Raw genomic sequence first — 21,127 nt, 5'->3', positions numbered from 1 at the left:
AGGGTAACAAAAGGGAATAAATAAAATAAATAAATATTCATAACAAAAGAACAGAGAGAGGAAACACAAAAGAAAACTTGGACTGAGTTTGGTGTATTGCATCAAAGTAAAGGACTCGTGTGTGTGTGTGTGTGTGTGTGTGTGTGTGTGTGTGTGTGTGTGTGTGTGTATGTGTGTACGGGCATGGGGTTATTTAGGTCTTGGTGCATTTTGGCTGAAAAGGGCCAAGGCTGGAGTATGTTTTGCAGAAAACTGAGAATTTTTATGCATGTATCAATAACTGTATTTACCATTAATTCCCTCACCAAAACAATTAAAAAATATAAATAGATCATTGAAGGGTGGGGGAAGACAACAGAATGGTTATGCAAAGAGACTCTCATGCCTAAGGCTCCAATGTCAGAAGTTCAATATGCCATACCCCATAAGCCAGCTGAGCAGTGCTCTGATAAAAATAAATAAAATATCATTGAGATATATTACATTCCTTCTTTAATTCTTTTTTTTAAAAAAAAATTCTTTTTTTAATTCTGTTTTTTTTTTCTTTTTTATTATTATTTAGTTATTTGTTATTGGATAGAGATAGAGAGAAATTGAGAGAGAAGGGGGAAATAGAGAGGAAGAGAGACAGAGAGACACCTGCAGGCCTGCTTCACTGCCTGTGAAGTGACTCCCCTGCAGGTGGGGAGCTGGGGGCTTGAACCGGGATCCTAACTGGTCCCTGAGCTTTGTGCCACATGCACTTAACCCACTGCGCTATAGCCCGACTCCCTACATTCCTTCTTTAAAATGCCAAGGTAGTTTTGCTGTATACTTTACTCTTAGAACATATTTCAATTCAGACTGACCACATTTCAAGTACTTAGTAGACATATGTAGTTAGTAACTACTATGTGGGTAGTATAGTAAGAAACTTCACATTTCCATCTTCAAACTTTTATTAGTACTGTCTAAAACACTGCTTCTTTAGAATGGCATCTCCTCTTTGATGTTCTGCCCAGTATTTAATAACTGAGGACTTCATTTTGAGTAAAGTCAACAATCAAAGGAATTAGGAAGCTCATGTTTGTGACTAACTTTATACTGTGGATTGCCCTTAAGGGAATGAAGCAGAAGACTCCTTTGGCTTCCCCTTTTTAGAAATAATCATTGTAAATGAAGTTGAAGTTGGTTTGTTTTTTCCACCTTTCCTGTTTGTTTTTGACATCAGGATTATGACTTGGGTTCCATGCCTTCGTGATTCCTCTGCTCTCATTGTACTCATTTTTTTTTTTCACTTGCTTATTTTTTTATTAAGATAGAAGGTGAGAGAAAGGGAGAGAGAAGGAGAGAAAGAGAGAGAGAGTAGAGATGCCAAGCTTCCCTGGTATAAGTATCCCCATGCAGTGCCCAGAGAATCAAATATTGGTCCTTTCAAATGATATAGTATGCACTTAAATAATTTAAAGCTTTCCAGTTATAATTATCACTATTAATACTTAAGGTGATTCTGCCAACTTTAATACCATTTTTTTTTAATCTGTACTAACACTTCTTGTTTTAAAGTCCATTTTATCTAATATTAATAGGATACTTTTCGGGCTGGGTGGTGGTGCACCTGGATATGCACACAGAGTACAATACTTTTCTTTTAAAAGATAATTGTGTGATTAAAATACCAATTTTAATCTATTGTCTTTCAATTTTCCTATGTCATTGTCTTTATTAAGGCTATCCTTTGTAAACAGTTTGTAAAGATACTATAGTTTTCCTCATCTAATTTAATAATCTTTTGTCTAATGATAGATAAAATTAATCTGTTATGTAGCTTTATTTCAACCATCAAATTGATCTATAGTTTCAAAAATTTTTTTGGTTATCTAAATATATCAAGTGAGCAGTGCTGCAGTTGACCTCATAACTTAATAATTTTCAAAAAGCAATATATCACATTAGCAAATATTCAACTCTTAAAACTATAAGCCCTTATAAAAATGATACTCAAGTTTTCATATTATTTCCTTACTTCTTTCATTTCCTCCCCTCACCCCACACACTCATTGTAGAGCCAGGGCCTCATGTAGGTAAATTATCAGTGCCCTTGGGTTGATTTTTTTCATTTAAATATATAGAAAAAGAGAGGTAAATAGAGAGAAGGAAAGAAAATACAGCATCAAAGTACCCCCCCCCCCAGCTCCCATTACCATAGAAAATAAGGATTCCAGGGTTCAGACTTGGGCCAAGTCCATTGCAAAGCACAAACACAACCTAGGAAGCTATTTCTCTAGTCCTCTCTTTTTTATCTGTTAAGTGGATAAATTAATATATTTTATCTCACTGCCTTCATCTTATTATCTTTCACTCTAGCACCCCCTCTAGCTAAATGAGAATCTTGTATTATAAGCTAAGAGATTTAAACTTTACCTGCAAGTTACTGGCTTACAAACTGATATCCAAAGTTATAGCTTCATAATTCCAATGATTCTGTAAGTTTTTTTAAAGTTTTTTAATGATTTATTTATATGTTAATAAAAGATAGAGATAGAGAACATAGTATCACTCTGACTCATGGAATGCTGGTGATTAAAATTAGGACCAGTGGGGGTGGAGCCAAAATGGCAACTTAGAGACAACACCTAGTGTGAGCTCCAGAAAAAAGCAGCTTTCAACCTGGGACTCCAGAGAAAAAAGGATTTCTGACCATTGGTGGTAAGGGAGAGCAAAGGGTGGTCAGGGTGAGACCAAAAAGAGTCCTATAACCCACTCTTGGGTTGGCAAACAGAGCCCAAAAGACAAGGGGAAGGAGGATCTTTGGCTTGGTTATTTCTGAATTCACCCTGCCCCCTCATCCCAAAACCAGCCTCCACAGCCTGGCCAGGTGCTCCTAGCAGGCTTCCTGTGGAGATAATTTCTTTACCAAGATTCCTAGCCCAGCAGGGGTGGGGTGTCATTCCAAACCTTTTGTTCTTTCTTTTTTTCTTTTTCTTTTTCTTTTTAAAGGGGGCTGGAGCTCTATTTGAGTGACAGAATACCTGACCAATCAGGGTGTCAACCCTACCTGGGGAGGACTAGCTGGAGGTTTTTGTTTGTTTTTCTTATCCTCTTTGCTTTGTTTTGTTTAGTAAGGGAACCAGGGTGTGAGCTGCCAGTCTGGAGTGGTCCAAACTGCAGGCTGACTTTTAGGGTTTTTCACTCTGAGATTTGATTTTATTATAACTTTTATTATATGCATGTGTCCCTTTTCTGTCCTCCTCAGGTTGAAAAAAAATTAACTGTTGTTGCTTATTCCATTGATAGGTGACTGGGTGTATGCTATCCATTGTGGGAAGAATTTATTTGTTTCTCTTCCATTGATAGGTGACTAGGTGTATGCTATCCACTGTGGGAGGAATTTGTTTCTCTCCCCTTCTTACTTCCACCCTCCTCCTAACTAAAAAAACAAAAACAAAAACAAACAAAAAAACCTTTTTCCTTTCACTGCTATTTTTTTTTTCCTTCTTCTGCCTTCCTTTGCTTTGTGAATTCACTGACACTTGTTTGTGAATTATTCTGTGGAAGAAATCTGACTGGGAGTGGTGCTCTCTCTCTATCTCTCTTTTCTCCTTTCCTTTCTACTCTTGCTAGTTCTAGAATTTATAGTGGACAGTTGATTTGGATAATAGTCTATTATTGCTTTGTCTTTTCCCCCTTCTCTTCTTTTTTTTTTTTTTCATTCTTGGAATGATGTTTTTTGGCTAACTGGTATTGGTTGAAAGTCATTAGTCATCAATCTTTGCTTCTGTTGCTGTTGTTATACATTCTGAGGCTTATGACAGCATTTATGCAAAGACTTTAGTTTAGCATGGCTTGAACTCAAAACACAACAACTGAAGAATGACAGAACAGAAGAATACAAACCAGATCAATTTTTAAAAATGGTTAAATCAAGAGCAAATAAAAATGCTACCACAATGACTCAGGACAGAAGCCCAGAAAAACTTCAAAGCATTCAGAAGTAACCATAGATAAGTAAAGTGTGCAAGCAATAGTAAATCTAATAATGACAGAAATGAAGACAACCATGCAAGAAAGGGCTATCAGAATTAGGAAACAACAGATGAGACCATCAAGGAAAATACTAGCTACCTGCAAGTAATCAGAGAACTGAAAGCTGAAATAGCTGAGTTAAAAGGCTATATTCTTTCTTCTTTCTTCCGTTCAGTTATAGTATTAGCTTATTCTAATAATATTAGCAGAATAAGCTAATACTATAACTGAACGGAAGAAAGAAGCTGAGGGAAGGGAAAACAGATTAACAGAAGCAGGAAACAGAATTAGCCAGACAGAGGATGAGCTACAGAAAACTAAGAACTAGGTAAAAGAGCTAAAAAGGAGATTGAGAGACTCTTCTGGAAGCGAGGCTATAGAGCAGCAGCTGTGTTTCTCTCCTCTCCTCTCCCAGGTCAACTAGAAACACCAAAGGAGATAATCTTGAACTGCAACAAGGCAGGAAAAGAATGATTTCAGGAACCCACCAAATCACCAATGAGTGCAAATACATGTGGCTCATGAAAAGAGAAGAACCTAGGGAGAGATTAAGTGGCTGGTAACAATACAGCAGTTTACCAGTTGAGGTACAACCTCCAGTCTGTTTCACCAACAAAAAGATGGATGAAGGGAGGACAGGACTACACTAAGATTCTAGTCTAGACAACATAAAAGACATAAAGGTACAAGAAGCCCAGAGGGTCCCAGACTTAAAGACACCAAGACACATCATATTTAGAATGGAAAGGAATAAGGATAAAGAAAGGATCCTGAAGGCTGCAAGAGAACAACAAAGAGTCACCTACAGAGGAAAACCCATAAAATTAGCAGCAGACATCTCCACAGAAACACTGCATGCCAGAAGAGAATGGCAAGATATCTATCGAGTACTCAATGAGAAAGGCTTTCAACCAAGAATATTGTATCCTGCTAGACTGTCATTCAGACTAGATGGAGGCATAAAAACCTTCTCAGACAGGCAACAGCTGAAAAAAACCAACTATCACTAAGCCTTCCCTGAAAGAAGCTCTGAAAGGTCTCCTATAAACAGTCAGACCACCATAAATAGGCCATATATTAGAACACTCTAAAAATCAACAATAATGGCATTAAATATCTTCAGTCTTTGATATCAATAAATGTCAATGGCCTGAATTCACCTATTAAAAGATACATAGTAGAAAGATGGATTAGAAAACACAACCCAAGTATATGTTGTCTACAGGAAACCCACCTAACTCAACAAGAGAAACACAGACTCAAAGTGAAAGGATGGAAAACTATCATATAAGCCAATGGCCCACCAAAAAGGGGCAAGAACAGTTATTCTCATTTCTGACATGACAGACATTAAAATAAATAAAATTTAAAAAGACAGGGATGGACACTACTTAATGCTCAGAGGATAAGTCAATCAAGAGGACTTAACAATTATTAATATTTATGCACGCAATAAGAAGCCATTTAAATATATCAAACATATACTGAAAGAGCTACAGCAATATATTAACAGCAACACAGTCATAGTAGGGGACTTCAACACCCCACTCTCTCAACCTGACAGATCATTCAGGCAGAAAATCAATAAAGACATGAGGGATTAGAACTATTGGACATTTTCATTGTCATTCATCCCAAGAAAGTGGAAGACACATACTACTCAAATCCACATGGGTCATTCTCAAGGATAGACCATATATGTAGGCCACAAAGGCAGCTTCAGTAAATTCAAGAGCATTGAAGTCATCCCAAGCATATTCTCAGACCACAGTGGAATTAAACTAACACTTAACAATCAACAAAAGATTAGTAATAGTCCTAAGATGTGGATGCTTAACAGTACACTCCTTAACAACTACTGGGTCAAAGAGGAAATAAAGGAAGAAATCAAAATGCTTTGAGAGTTCAATGAAAATGAAGACACAAGCTATCAAAATATTTGGGACACAGTTAAGGCAGTACTGAGAGGGAAGTTCATAGTAATAGAAGCACACATCTGGAAACAAGAAAAAGCACAAATAAACAACCTGACTGTACATCTTAGAGAACTAGAAGAAGAAAAAAAACAAAGAAACCCTAAAGCAACCAGAAGGACAAAAATCACTACAGTTAGGGCAGAAATCAAGAACACTGAAAATAAGAAAACCATACAAAAGATCAACAAATGTAAATGTTGATTCTTCGAAAGAGTGAGCAAATTGACACACATTTAGCCAGACTCAGAATATAAAAAAGGGAGAAGACCCAAATATATTGGATCATAGATTGAAGAGGAGATATAAAAACAAACATCACAGAAATTTAACGTATCATGTGAGGCTTCTATGAACAACTCTATGCCACCAAGCTAGAGAACCTGGAAGAAATGGATCAATTCCAGATACGTACAAACTTCCAAAATAAAATAAAGAGGAACTAGATAATATGAACAGGCCTATCAGAGCTAATGAAAATGAAACAGTTATCAAAAACCTTCCCAAGAATAAAAGTCCTTGACCAGATGGTTTTACAAATGAATTCTACAAAACCTTCAAAGAAGAACTAGTACTTCTGTTTTTACAGGTCTTCCAGGAGATTGAAGACACTGGATAACCCCCTTCCAGCTTCTATGAAGCCAACATCACTGATACCAAAAGCAGACAGGGACACAACCGAAAAAGAAAACTACCAACCAATACCTCTAATGAAATAGATGCTACAAAATATTGAACAAAATTCTAGCCAACTGGATACAGCATTCTATTAAAAAGATTGTTCATCATGACCAAGTGGGGTTTTACCCCAGGGATGCAAGGTTGGTTTAATATACATAAATCAATCAGTGTGATCTGCCACATCAATAAAAGACCAAAAACTACATGGCCATATCAATAGATGCAGAGAAAGCTTTTGACAGAATCCAACATCCTTTATGATCAAAACACTACAAAAAATGGGAATAGATGGAAAATCCCTAAAGACAGTGGAGTCTACATATAGCAAACCTACAGCCAACATCATACTCAAAAACTGGAAGCATTTCCCCTCAGATCAGGTACTAGACAGGGCTGCCCACTATCACCATTACTATTCAACATAGTGTTGGAAGTTCTTGCCATATCAATCAGGCAAGGAATGAAAGGGATGCAGATTGGAAGAGAAGAAGTCAAACTCTCTCAATTTGCAGATGCCATGATAGTATACACAGAAAAAACTAAGGAATCCAGCAAGAAGCTTTTGGAAATTATCAGGCAATATAGTAAGGTGTCAGGCTACAAAATTAACATTCAAAAGTCAGTGGCATTCCTCTATACAAACACTAAGTTAGAAGAAGTTGAAATCCAGAAATCAATTCCTTTTACTATAGCAACAAAAACAATAAAATATCTAGGAATAAACCTAGCCAAAAAAGTGAAAGACTTGTATACTGAAAATTATAAGTAACTACTCAAGGAAATCGAAAAAGATACAAAGAGGCAGAAAGATATTCCATGTTTATGGTTTGGAAGGATTAACATCATCAAAATGAATATACTACCCAAAACCATATACAAATTTAATGCTACCATATCATGATCCCATACATGTTTTTAGGAGAATAGAACAAATGCTACAAATGTTTATCTAGAATTAGAAAAGACCTAGAATTGCCAGAACAATGTTGAGAAGAAAGAACAGAACTAGAGGCATCACATCCCCAGATCTCAAAATGTATTATAGGGCCATTGTAATCTAAATTACTTGGTACTGGACCATAAATGGAGACACTGACCAGTGGAATAGAATTGAGAGCCCAGAAGTCAGCCCCCACACCTATGGACATCTAATTTCTGACAAAGGTGCCCAGACAATTACATGGGGAAACCAGAGTCTCTTCAACAAATGGTATTGGAAAAAATGGCAATAATAGCTACTATACTCAGGATGGTGGTCAAAGAAGGACTCACCTGAGTGTGATGAGAAGACAACACCTACAGGTTTAAGGGGAAAAGTTCCAGTCAGAAGCATGCTACATACAAACATGTTGAGGTGGGAATAAGCTTGAAAATCATAGCAAGTGAACCAGTGAAACCAAACTATTGGGACAAAGAAGGAGGGTGGCATCAGATGAGATGAGGTGAAGTGAGATGAGGTATGAGAATGAGAAACAGTGATCAAATCATGAAGGACCTTGAGATTATTTCCAAGAGGTTGAATTTAATTCAGTGGATGATAGGGGGTGGTGGTGGCTACAGTTTATGTAAAATAGAAAGGAAAATGAAGATGGTAGGAATGTAGGTTAACTGGAGATGAAGTAGTTTCCAAATTGCTTCTATTTCCCTAGTGAAACATGAAGTGAGGGGATAAGCTGAACAGAAGAATTGGGCATGGAGATTAGAGGTTTTGAGACAGAGGTGATGGTGTAAAATAGTTGTCTCAGGTCAGTAGGTTGTGCAGGTATAGAGTGGAGGACTTGCAAGCATAAAGTCTCAGTTTGATGCACAGAAAAGCATATGCCAAAGCGATGGTCTGGTTTACTCTTTCTCTACCTTTCTTTCATAAATAAACAAATAAAGTGTCTCAAAGTAGAAATAATAGATTAATATGGTAGGAGTCTCAAATAAAGGAGAGTGTCCACTTGTAATTTAGTTCAAAATAAGCTTAAAATAAGGGAGTTTAGCACAGTTTTGGGGCTAGTCAGTGCAGCACTGTAACTGACTGGTTTCCCTACCAGATAAAGGTATATCTTTCTTTTAACTAAGACAGAACTGTTCTTTTACGTGTGGTACCAGGGCATGTTCATTCTGGCATTCAAATCTTGTAGATTGATTCAGCCCTAAGGGATCCTTCTACACTATCAATGCTTCAGAATTTGGGAAATTGGTAAAAGTCTGACAGAAGAATAAAGAAATGAAGAATATACAGATGGCCAAAGCATTTGGTGAGATTGATCTTATCAAATGATTAACTTTGCATTCCCCCTGAACCCAAGATACAGAGATATGATATCAGTATAATAAATTCCAAAATTTGTACAGGGTTGAGCTAAGAGTTGTTTTTGTTTTGTTTTGCTTTGTTTTGTTTTTTCTTTTTCCTGATGGAATCTGACCTGCTCCCTTTCCAACATGGGCTGGCTCACCCCTCCTTAAGCAACTTGGTGACCCTCCGCTCACTGGAAACTTAGTGCAGAACTTAGTTCAGACACCTGATCTGCATAGCTTACTGCAGCCCAGAACTCCTGGGCTCAAGCGATCCTCCAGCCTGAGCCTCCCAAGTAGCTGGGACTACAGTCATGCACCACCATGCCCCGCTCCTAATGGAATCTGATCATCATGTAAGGAAAAAAAATTTTTCTGGTTCTAAACCATTAACACCAGTTAACTATTGTATTCTATGGCCACTACCAAATAAATCTTCTTATACTTTAATTTTATTAGGAACCAGACTCAAAGGAGAGTAAGCAAATGAAATGCTTAAAAATCATCTCATCTAGGAGGCTGGGTGGTGGCACACCAGCTTAAGTGTACATAGTGCAAAGCACAAGAACTGGCTCAAGGATCCTGGTTCTAGCCCCCAGATCCCCAACTGTAGGGTGGTCATTTTTCAAGAAGTAAAACAGGTCTGCAGATGTCTTTCTCTCCCCCTCTCTGCCTACCCCTCCTCAATTTCTCAATTTCTCTCTGTCCTATCCAAAAACAAACAATAGCAGGAGCAACAACAATAAAAACAACAACAACAAAGGGGAAAAATGATGGCTGCCAGGAGCATTAGATTCATAGTGCTGGCACCAAACCCCAGTGATAACCCTCGAGGCAAAAGAAAAAAGAAAAATTATCTATAAAGCAATTGAATTATTGACTCCCACTGCCTCTTTCTATCCACAAGCCCCCCTTGTGGAACAACAAATAGGTAATGGAATAGCTGTAAGATGTTAATCAAGTAGAAAAAGGAAAATCTAAGCAAAGGACTCTGGGTAAGGAGGGGGAGAAGAGGGATAAAGAGAGCCTTGGGGGTCCATTGCATGATGATATAAATGGATCCAAATTATGTGTGAGAATGTTCTGCAAGGAACTTTACAAAGAAATGAGAAACTGTACCCACATGTCAATTACTGCATTATAAACCATTAACCCCACCCAATAAAATGTTCAAAATAAAATAGAAAATAAAAAGAAAAGGTAGTCCATAAGACAATCTGTCCTTGTAGAACTGAATCAAATGCAGTGATATGAAAAATATGTGCTTCAAGTGAAAAACCACTTGTAGATGAAGTACTGTAATGAGTAATTTACCAAAAGGTCAACAGTCCTCTTTTATCTTTACCACCCATCCATTTCCAGCAACTTCAATATGTCTGGCACATAGTAGAAAACAGATAATAAAATATTCACCATAAAAAATAACCCTTTTTTTTCAACATTGAAAAAAAAGAGGGTGCAGGACATAGCAGGATGGTTATGCTGCAAAAAGATTCATGCCTAAGGCTTTGAGGTCCCAGGATCAATGCCCCACACCACCATAAGCTAGGGCTATGCAGTGCCTGGAAAAATAAATAAATTAATTAAATAAATTATATGTGTTGGCCAGCTTCTCAATCAGGATTCTTCATATATATCAAGGGAAAAATATTGACATATAAAAAGCCTGTTGTAACAGGTAACCCACTGAGCAAGTCCTAGAACCTGCTGCCCTATGCCTTACCTTGCTTTGTTGATCTGGCTATCGAATGAGGGAAGACAAAAGTGGATGTTGGAATTCAAACTTTTCTGTAGCATCTGTTTTTAACTAGTATGTATGCCAGACTTTCAGGCTCAACATGCCCACATGCATTGAGAGATGAGATGTGAGAAGAGCTACTTTCATACTCTCATTTGACAACCTCTTTATAAAAAGAAGAGGAGGAAGAAGAAGGGTAAGAAGGAGAGGAAGGAAGGAAGGAAGGAAGGAAGGAAGGAAGGAAGGAAGGAAGGAAGGAAAGAAGGATGGATGAAAAGAAAAGAAGTAATGCCAAATGAAAATATGGTTACATGGAAGAACAGAAGAAAATTAATACATTTAAAAACATTCACAGGAGTCAGGCGGTAGTGCAGTGGGTTAAGTGCAGGTGGTAGAAAGCATAAAGATCTCAGTTTGAGCCCCTGGCTCCCCACCTGCAGGGGAGTTGCTTCACAAGCGGTGAAGCAGGTCTGCAGATATCTATATTTCTCTCCTCTTCTATGTCTTCCCCTCTCTCCATTTCTCTCTATCCTATCCCAAAACAACAACATCAATAATAACTACAACAATAAAACAACAAGGGCAACAAAAGGGAATGAATAAATAAATAAATATTTTAAAAATCTTCACATTCATGAAAAAAAAAAAACTAGTATAGTCATGGGATCTTTGGAATACAACTAAAATAGGACTATTAACTATCTACAAAGTGGAGACCCCCCCAACCCCCAACTCTTCATCTGAACTATTCCAGCCTTTAGGTTCATGATTAGTCAACAATTTGTTTGGCTCTATATGATAACTCTTTTTCCAGCCACCAGGTTCCAGATGCTACCATGATGTCAACTAGACTTCCCTGGGCAGAAGACTCAGCCAATGTGTCCTGGAGTCCTGCTTCTCCAGAGCATCACCCCTCTAGGGAAAGGGAAAGAGAGACAGGCTGGGAGTATGGATTGACCTGCCACTCCCATGGGGAAGCAATTACAGAAGCCCCATAATGACCCTGGGTCCATACTCCCAGAGGAATAAAGAATAAAAAAGCTATTAGGGGTGGGGATGGGATACGGAGTTCTGGTGGTGGGAATTGTGTGGAGTTTTACCCCTCTTATCCTATGTTTTTTGTCAGTGTTTCCTTTTTATAAATAATTTTTTTAAATGAGGCAAAAATAGAATTTAGGAAAAAGATATCATGCAAAGATGTTCACTATTAAACTGCAATAACAAAATCTTGAAATATTAAGTTTTAAACAAAATTTCTTAAATTAACTATGATAAAGCAATAAATTATAACAGTAGACATTGAAAATGTTGTGGCTGATTATTTAATAATGTGAAAAAAAAGCTTCACAGGATTTTTGGGTCAGATAATTTACTAAAACAGTAGGTATGGCATTATCACATTTTTAAATTTGATTTCTATTTTTAATAACAGAACACTGTTCAGCTCTGACTTACAGTGGTGTGGGGGACTGAACCTGGGACTTTGGAACCTCAGGCATGAGTCTGTTTGCATAACCATTATGCTGCCTACCCCCAACACATTATCACATTTTTTAGCAACAAAAATATTTAGATAATAATATTCAAAGTTAGGCAACTATGGCCTCCATTCACAAGCCCATCTGTCCACCACCTCTTACTTGTAGGCATGGCTCTAAAATTTTTTGGCCTGATTTAAAGGGAAAATTGGTCTGATAAGCCCTTTGTTATATTACCTATTTATACTACAAGCAGTTGTTCAATCCATGATCATAGGTTGAAATATCAGTGCATCCTGGGAGTGAAATTAAAAAAGCTATAATACCATGTTATCAACGACTAGATACCACAAGGAACAGTTACAATTTGACTCATTTATTTATCTTTTAATCATATGCTTTGGCATTCATGTAAACAAAGATCAAAGAATAGTTCCTGGAAATCTATAGTGTTTTACTGAAAGTGAGCTTAGATTTAGGGTTGTGTTTGTGTGAAGGATTGTAGATACATTCAAAGGGCAGGACAATCACATTGCCTCTAAATCACAGTGGAGTGGCAGCATAGTAACTAACTGGAAAGAATTTAAAAGGTTTATTCTAGGATTTGCCCAAATCTTTCACTCATCTTGTATGTTGTGATAAGGTTAAAGAATGTTGAAGGTAGAAGACAAAGATGATAACAACAACAATAGTAAATAGCCACATTGAAAGTCAAAGTTCATTCTCAATATACCTTGACAACAATATTAATTTCTCTTTTGTTTGTTTCTTTTTTTATATGTATTTATTTATTTTCCCTTTTTTTGCCCTTGTTTTTTTTTGTTATTGTAGTTATTCTTGTTGTTGTTATTGATGTTGTTGTTGGATAGGACAGAGAGAAATGGAGAGAGATGGAGAAGACAGAAGGGGGTAGAGAAAGCTAGACACCTGCAGACCTGCTTCACCGCTTGTCAAGTGACTCCCCTGCAGTTGGGGAGCCAGGGTTTGAACCAGAATCCTTACTCCGGTCCTTGGGCTTCGCGCCTCGTGAGCTTAACCCGCTGCACTACTGCCCAACTCCCAAGAATATTAATTACTAACATGGTTCTCAATCATTGAGGACACAGTAAATGAGTAAAAGACAATATAATACAAATAATTACCAAAATATCAGTATGTCTGGCTTGACACAGATTTTTAGCACAGCTAAAAATCTTGGTCTTCCCAATAGACTACAAATTCCAAATGCCCTAAAGTCAAGAAACAATTCATAGCATCTTTGCTAAGGATATCCAAGTTTTCCTTCTTCCAAGGAAAAAACCAAATTTTTACTGAGTTCAACTATTAATATCTATAAAACATGACAGACATTTTTGTTTTAAATCATTGTTCACTCCAAGTCATCCTATATAAGAAAAATAATCACTTTTTAAAGACTTCCAAAATACCTCGAAGGAAAGGGAAAGTTACAATTAAATTCTGTGAAAAGGCATTCACTTACTAAGCCCTGACTAATAATAAATGACTGGACTTGACATCCACATTTATTATTCAATTTATTAGCTCAATAAACTGATGTGTCCATTGGAAGATGCCAAGATCTCTTCCTGATTCATGCAACATTTCATCCTACCATTGCCTTAGAGTACGGCAATCTGGTGTGACCACTTCCCATCATATTAAGTAAAAATTATAAACCAATTTACAGGTTCAAGCAGCCTCAATCCACAAGAGCAATGACAAAGTAAAAAGAGATTAGAAGGATGCCAGATTTATTACTATTGATTCTCTGCTGGCAACTTCATGGAGAGATCCACTGTGTACAGAAAGAACACTTGGCTTGTTTCCAATTCTTTCATCTTCAAGTTCTTTTATTTTAAAAAAATCAACCAAGAAGTAAAAAAAACCTAGAAACTGGTGGCTCTAAGACCAAAAGTTTTCCTCCAGAAGAAGCCTTCATCACTACATTCTAAGTATGCAAATCTGCTCCTGTAGTGTCTAATACATTTATTTATTAAGCATTACCACTACAATCTTGGTAACCCAGAAAAGAAGTCAATATATAATGACTAAAGCCACATTTCACAGTAGACTCCAAAGCACACATGATGTCATTTGCTAAAATGACTCAATCCAGATGGAAAGCATTTTGACCTATACATAATTGATTGGTCTTTGCTATGCTTACCCTGTTATTTATACACTATCGTATGCATGAGTATATATCAGTGGTATTTACATTTGGCAATTACTTTTGAGAACACATTATTCAACTGGGATTTGAAACGTTTTACAACCATTTCCTGATCAACATTCATAAGAAAAGGACAAGAAAAGATGCTATCCTAAAAATAAGATTTAATAGGCTGTGAAAGGTTTTAAAAGCTTTATAACTACAGTTGTTTTAAATTACAAAGGACAAAGACTATCTATGTAAAACTGAGTTCAAACCCCTGAAGTTTGGTATATTAAAAGAGGTTAGGAAGTCAGGCGGTAATGCAGCGGCTTAAGCACAGGTGGAGCAAAGCACAAGGACCTGCCTAAGGATCCTGGTTTGAGCCCCTGGCTCCCCACCTGCAGGGGAGTCACTTTACAAGAGGTGAAGCAGGTCTGCAGGTATCTCTCTTTCTCTCCCCTTCTCTGTCTTCCCCTCCTCTCTCCATTTCTCCCTGTTCTATCTAACAACGGCGTCAATAACAACAATGATAACTACAACAATAAAACAACAAGGGCAACAAAAGGGAATAAATAAATATTTTTTAAAAAGAAAGTCTTTTTTAAAAAGTAAAAATAAATAAAAGAGGTTAATCTGTTTTCTTCAGTTTGAGGGTCAATAATAAAGGAGAAATATGCTTTTGAAAAGAAGTGGAATCTTTTGCATATTTGTAAGAAAGATTTTCCACAGTGAAGATAGAGACCATAATAAATTGTCTGAGTGAGGAACACAATTATGTGATGCTTTTTGCATTCTTTATTTAACTTTAAATTTGTTTTTCCCAAAGGGATAAGCTAGAAATTAGATAATAAGTCAAATGGTCCAGATAATTTAGGTAAATCATACATTAGAGACAGCAAATATGTAACAAATATATCCTTACTTTTAAATTAATTTTTAAAATTTATTTCCTTTTTGTTGCCCTTTTTTTTATTGTTGTTGTAGTTATTGTTGATGTCATCATTGTTGGATAGGACAGAAAGAAATAGAGGAGGGGAAGACAGAGAGGGGGAGAGAAGGATAAACATGTACAGACCTGCTTCACCACCTGTGAAGCGACTCCCCTGCAGGTGGGAAGCCAAGGGCTCAAACCCGGATCCTCATGCTGGTCTTTGCACTTATCGCCACATGCGCTTAACCCACTGCGCTACTGCCCAACTCCCTTATATCCTTACTTACATTCAGCATTCTCAGGGCAGACTTGAATAACTGATAATGGAATTTTTAACCAAATATCCCTAAGATGGATAAACAATATGTTTCCAATAGTGCTCCAAGCAAACATCACTAACTAAATGGACTTGAAACATGAAATGATATTTATTAGCCACTGCTATGCTAAATAAATATACAGTCCATTTCAGATCCCAGTACATGTTAATATTATGTTTCAGAATACCATGCCATCATAAAATCCTCATAATTCACTACTCCTTAGTTTTCTTGTCTAAAGAAAAACTCCAGCACTCTAAATGTGGATTCATTGACACAAATATTTATCTAATATTGCAATTATTAGATTGTATCTTATATAAAAATAAAATTAATTATATCTCTTGTTTCCATATTCTCCAAAACTCGGTCTCAAATTATATAGATTTTTAAACCCAAATGCAAAAAGACCTATTTTTAAAATACAAAATTAAATTAGTTAAATGAATTCAACTAAATAAATTCAGCTTTACACAAGCCATAGTAGGCTAGTATGATCTGTAGAGAAAATAAAAAGCAACAAGTAGTTTTAAGTGGAGTAAGGTGGAAAAAGTCACATATATGGATATTACATAGTAGTGAAAATCACAGAAATAATCCATGTGCATTTACAGGGATAAAAAATTAAAAGCTAATCAATTAAAAAAAGAAACAATAGAAAGAACATGTATGGGCCGGGTGGTGGTGCACCTGGTTATGTGTACATATCACAGTGCACAAGGATCCGGGTTCAAGCCCCAAGTACTCATCTATAGTGGGAAAGCTTTGTGAGTGGTGAAGCAATGTCAAGGTATCCTTCTTTCTCTCTCCCTTTCTATCTCCACCTTCCCTCTCAAATTCTGGCTTTGTCCAGTAAATTAAAGAATAATAAAATAAAAAGAAAGAACATATAAAGAAGTCATCATACTAACTGGTATGTCACAGTAACTAGGTTTATAAAGGTAGTAACATACCGATCCCTTTACTTCTGAGGGTGAATAGCAGCTGGAGCACTCAAAGTCTTAAAGTAAAACAAAGATAGCATTTACACCAAGACATTGTTCAATGTTGTCTGTCGGGCTGGCTTCACGGGCGGGAGACAGACGACCAAGGACTCATGGCTGAGCTGTATGCAGTATCTCTTTATTCATGCAGAATGCAGTACAATCTAAGCCAAGCTAAGCTAAACTGAAACTAATATACTTGCCAAGTAGGGTGTAAACAGGATGTGATGTAGAATGGGTGGAGTGAAAAGTAACTGGTGCAAATCAGGGTGTACTATGAGAGGGGGTGGAGCAAAAAGACTTCATGAACTAGTGGCAATGCTTCGTTAACAGTGGTTATGTAAATAGAATACAATGTTAAGCAGGGGGGATTGAACCAATGAAACAGAAATGGTTCTTAGAAGCAGAATTAGAAGCATTCCAACAGTTGTCAAATTTCATTGATGTTATGATGTGAAAAAATAGGAAATATTGGCTTATGCTTAAAATAACCTCTATAATGCTCAAAAATTAAAATATATCCTTTTTAGGTGTGTGTGTGTGTGAGAGAGAGAGACAGAGAGACAGAGAGAGGGAGAGAGTTATCTTTAAGTATGGAAAGTATAAGAAAAGACAAAAGAAGAAAGAAAAGTAGGAAACTAAGGAACTAAGGAAAATAAACTAAGGAAAGAAATGAGTTATTTAAGGACCATAATGTTATGGTTCTTAAATTAATATTGGGTTCATGTGTATCAAATTTATAGTACTTCAAACACATTGTTTAAAAAATACAAAATACTTTAGAACTCATATAGCCAAATTATCTGTATATCTTTGCAGTTTAAATGGAAACATAGTAGTGTCTTAAGCAACACTTCAAAAGGCCCAGAGAAAAAGGAAACCTGATTAACCAAATCAAGTTCAAGATCAGTTCACACGTGATCTAATCAGTCACCAGAGCACATCAGGAGTTACTATTTCAAAGACCTACAAGGATCAGGAGAGGGTAATCAAAGGTGGGAGACTGATCAAGTATGAAATAGGGCATTGAAAGAAAATAATCTACAACAAACAAAGCCCATTCTGCTTCTTAAGTGGGTAATAACAGAGATCCAGATTTTCTGATTTTTTTAAAAGTATCAGCAGGCCATTTTAGGCCACTGCCTTTGTTTTCAGTATACTGTGAAGGACACATTGTAGATATTTTAGATTCAGTGGGTCATACTGAGCAAAGAACCATAAGTGACTGTCCAATGGCTGGAAAACAGTTCTCACAGACGGGTTCATTGGTCAGACAATCACTTCAAAATGGCATAGATAGAGAAAAGGCAAGATACCAAAAAGGTAGAATTTCTTACTGCTTTCTATCCACAGACAACATTACTGCTACAAAAGAATATTCGTTCTTTTTTACTATTCTTTTTTCACTTAACTAAGAGTACTTAGTGTACTTTCCCTGAGAGGAGGGTGGTGGGGGGCATGTGGTGGTGCACCTGGTTGAGCGCACATGTTACAATGTGCAGAGGGCCAAGTCAAGCCCCAGGCCCCCAGCTGAAGGAGGAAAGCTTTCCTAGTGGTGAAGCAGTGTTGCAGGTGTCTCTGTCTCTCTCCCTCTCTAGTACCCACTTCCCTTTGATTTCTGGCTGTCTCTATCTAATAAATAAACATAAAAATTTTTAAGTGTACTTTCCTAACAGATTTATCTTTCCTCTCAGATTTATCTCAGTTAAAAAGGCATATTCAAGCTGCCCCAATATCAGGACCCATTTTCCCCAGGTGCAGCATAAAGTATGTTGTCCAGCCTCCCTTCAGAGGATGAAACATTCTCTACCTTTGTTGAACCAAGTTGAGGGCAAGGATCTATGGGGGCCCACAAAGGGGTCTATTTTGTTGTTGCTGATAGAGACGACCAGTAACAATGGAGAGAGGAATTTATTCAAGGTCTAGGCCCATCATGTCTGTTTGGGAATCTCAGGACTCCCCGAATAGGGGCCCAGCTGATGGGGTGGCCTGATCATGACTAAAGAGTCATCATTAAAGTATGCCAGTCTCTTGCCCTTATTCAGCTTTTGCAGTCCTTGCTTTGATAAGGTCAGCTTTGGAGTGAGTGAAGGAAGTATAATAGGAAGTAGGTGAGGAGGGTATCCAAGTCTAAGTAGACACTATTTCATTATTCTGACTCACTGCAGAGTATTGTGTACTTTAGCTTTCAGGTATATATTTTGCCCTAATTTATGGATACATGTGAACATATGTTCTCTCTCACAGGACCTGGTCTATATCTAGGTTTTGGGACATTGTTAGGAAGCGAACCACCTGGAATGGAATTAGACTTATGACCACAGAATGTGAGCTCAGATCTACATAGATGCAGCGGTCACGTAGGCTCCTAAGATGAATATGGGCCCCAGATCACATCAAATCATTGGGGTTTACAGTCAACAATATTTATACACCTTTCCCATATTTGAGAACTACTCACTTCCCTGATCTAGCTTTCTGGTCCTTTTTCCAGCCATGACAGCATCTCCTCAGACAATAACTTGGACCCACCTGCATATCAGATTTCAGGCTCAGAAAAAAAAAACAAAACTAGTATAGCCGCAGGCCCTTTGGAATATAACTAAAATATGCCTAATAGCTATCTACAAAACAGAGACCCTCCCAACTCTTCATCTGCACTGTCCAGCCTTTAGGTTCATGATTGGTCCACAATTTGTTTGGCTTTATATGTTAACTCTCTTTTCAGCCACCGGGTTCCAGATGCCAACCAGACTTCCCTAGACAGACAACCCCACCAAAGTGTCCTAGGCCTCTGATTCCCCAGAACTCCAACCCACTAGGGAAAGAGAGATGCAGGCTGGGAGTATGGATCAAACTGTCAATGCCCATGTTCAGCAGGGAAGCAAATACAGAAGCCAGACCTTCCACCTTCTGCATCCCACAATGACCTTGGGTGCATACTCCCAGAGGATTAAAGAATACAAAAGCTATCAGGGTAGGGGATGGGATATGGAGTTCTGGTGGTAGGAATTGTGTAGAGTTGTACCCCTCTTATCCTATGGTTTTGTCAGTGTTTCCTTTTTATAAATAAAAGAACAAAAAAAAAAGAGAGAAAACTGAATAAACAATAGATGTTAGCAAAAAAATAAAAGGCAATATTGTGTGCTTCAAGACAAAATGGATGAAACTGGATGTGATTGTGTTAAGTGGAGTAGCAAGAAGTGAAACACAACTATGCGATGATTTCACTAAAGTGAAATATAGACAATTGAAAAACATGAACTCAAAAGAAAAAAGGGGGAAGAGGAGGAGGAAGAGAAGGAGAAAGAGGAGGATAAGAAAAGAAAAGGCAAGAAGAAGAAAAGAAACAAACAGGAGCCAACCCATCTCTAAGACTTTTTCAAAACGATGATGGTTATTCTTGAGGGGAAGTAGGGTCAGAACTTTGGTGGTGGGATTGGTATGGAACTATTCCCCTATTAGCTCATAAACTTGTAAATCACTAACAAAAAGTAATAATAAATAAATATAAGTCACAAATCCTGATACAAAGTATTCATCTCAATAAATCTTTTTAATATCTCATTCAAAATATATAGCAATTGTTAATCATATTTTACAATGGTCACTATTAAATGCTTATGGCTTGTGGTTTGGAGGAATTAACAACTTAAAAGTATTATGTTAAATGTTCAGAATCCTTTTGTAAAGTTATATTATTAGAAAAAACTCATATCTTAGACAATCTAGTCACAAAGTTTCTCAAACTGACCATGTATAAGCATCATATTTTTGGTTTATTAAAAATACAGATTCTTACCCCTCCTAGGATTATAGAAATATTCTCAAATCGATGGGGTTTATAGTCAATATTTGTACACCTTTCCCATATTTGGGAGCTACTGTCTTCTCTGATCCAACTTCCTGGTCCTTTTTCCAACCATGACATCATCTCCCCAGACAACAACTTGGATCCACCTGCATATTATGTCAGGCTGAGGGAAAAAAAAAAGTAGTATAGTCAAAGGCCCTTTGGAATATAACTAAAATAGGCCTAATAACTATCCACAAAATGGAGACCCCCCCCCAACTCATCATCCGAACTATTCCAGCCTTTAGGTTCATGATTAGTCAACATTTGTTTGACTTTATATGCTAATTTTTTTTCAGCTACCAGGTTCCAGATGCAACCATGATGCCAGCCAGACTTCCCTGGGCAGACTACCCCACCAATGTGTCCTAGAGCCCCAATTCTCCAGAGTCCCACCCCACTAGGGAAAGAGAGAGACAGGTTGGGATAGACCCTCCAATGCCCATGTTCAGTGGGGAAGCAATTACAGAAGCCAGACCTTCCACCTTCTGCACCCATAATGACTCTGGGTCCATACTTGCAGAGGGATAAAGAATAGGAAAGCTATGAAGGGTGGGGATGTGATACAGAGTTCTGGTGGTGGAAATTCTGTGGAGTTGTACCCCTCTTGTCCTATGGCTTTTGCCAGTGTTTCCTTTTTATAAATAAAATTTTAAAATAAATAAAAATAAAAAATGAAATATTCTATTATTTTACCTCACAAAGGTCTCCAACCCAATAATAAATA

Source organism: Erinaceus europaeus, chromosome 12 (assembly GCF_950295315.1).
Source record: "Erinaceus europaeus chromosome 12, mEriEur2.1, whole genome shotgun sequence".
NCBI classification, from domain to species: Eukaryota; Metazoa; Chordata; class Mammalia; order Eulipotyphla; family Erinaceidae; genus Erinaceus; species Erinaceus europaeus.
This window is presented reverse-complemented; position numbering follows the sequence as displayed.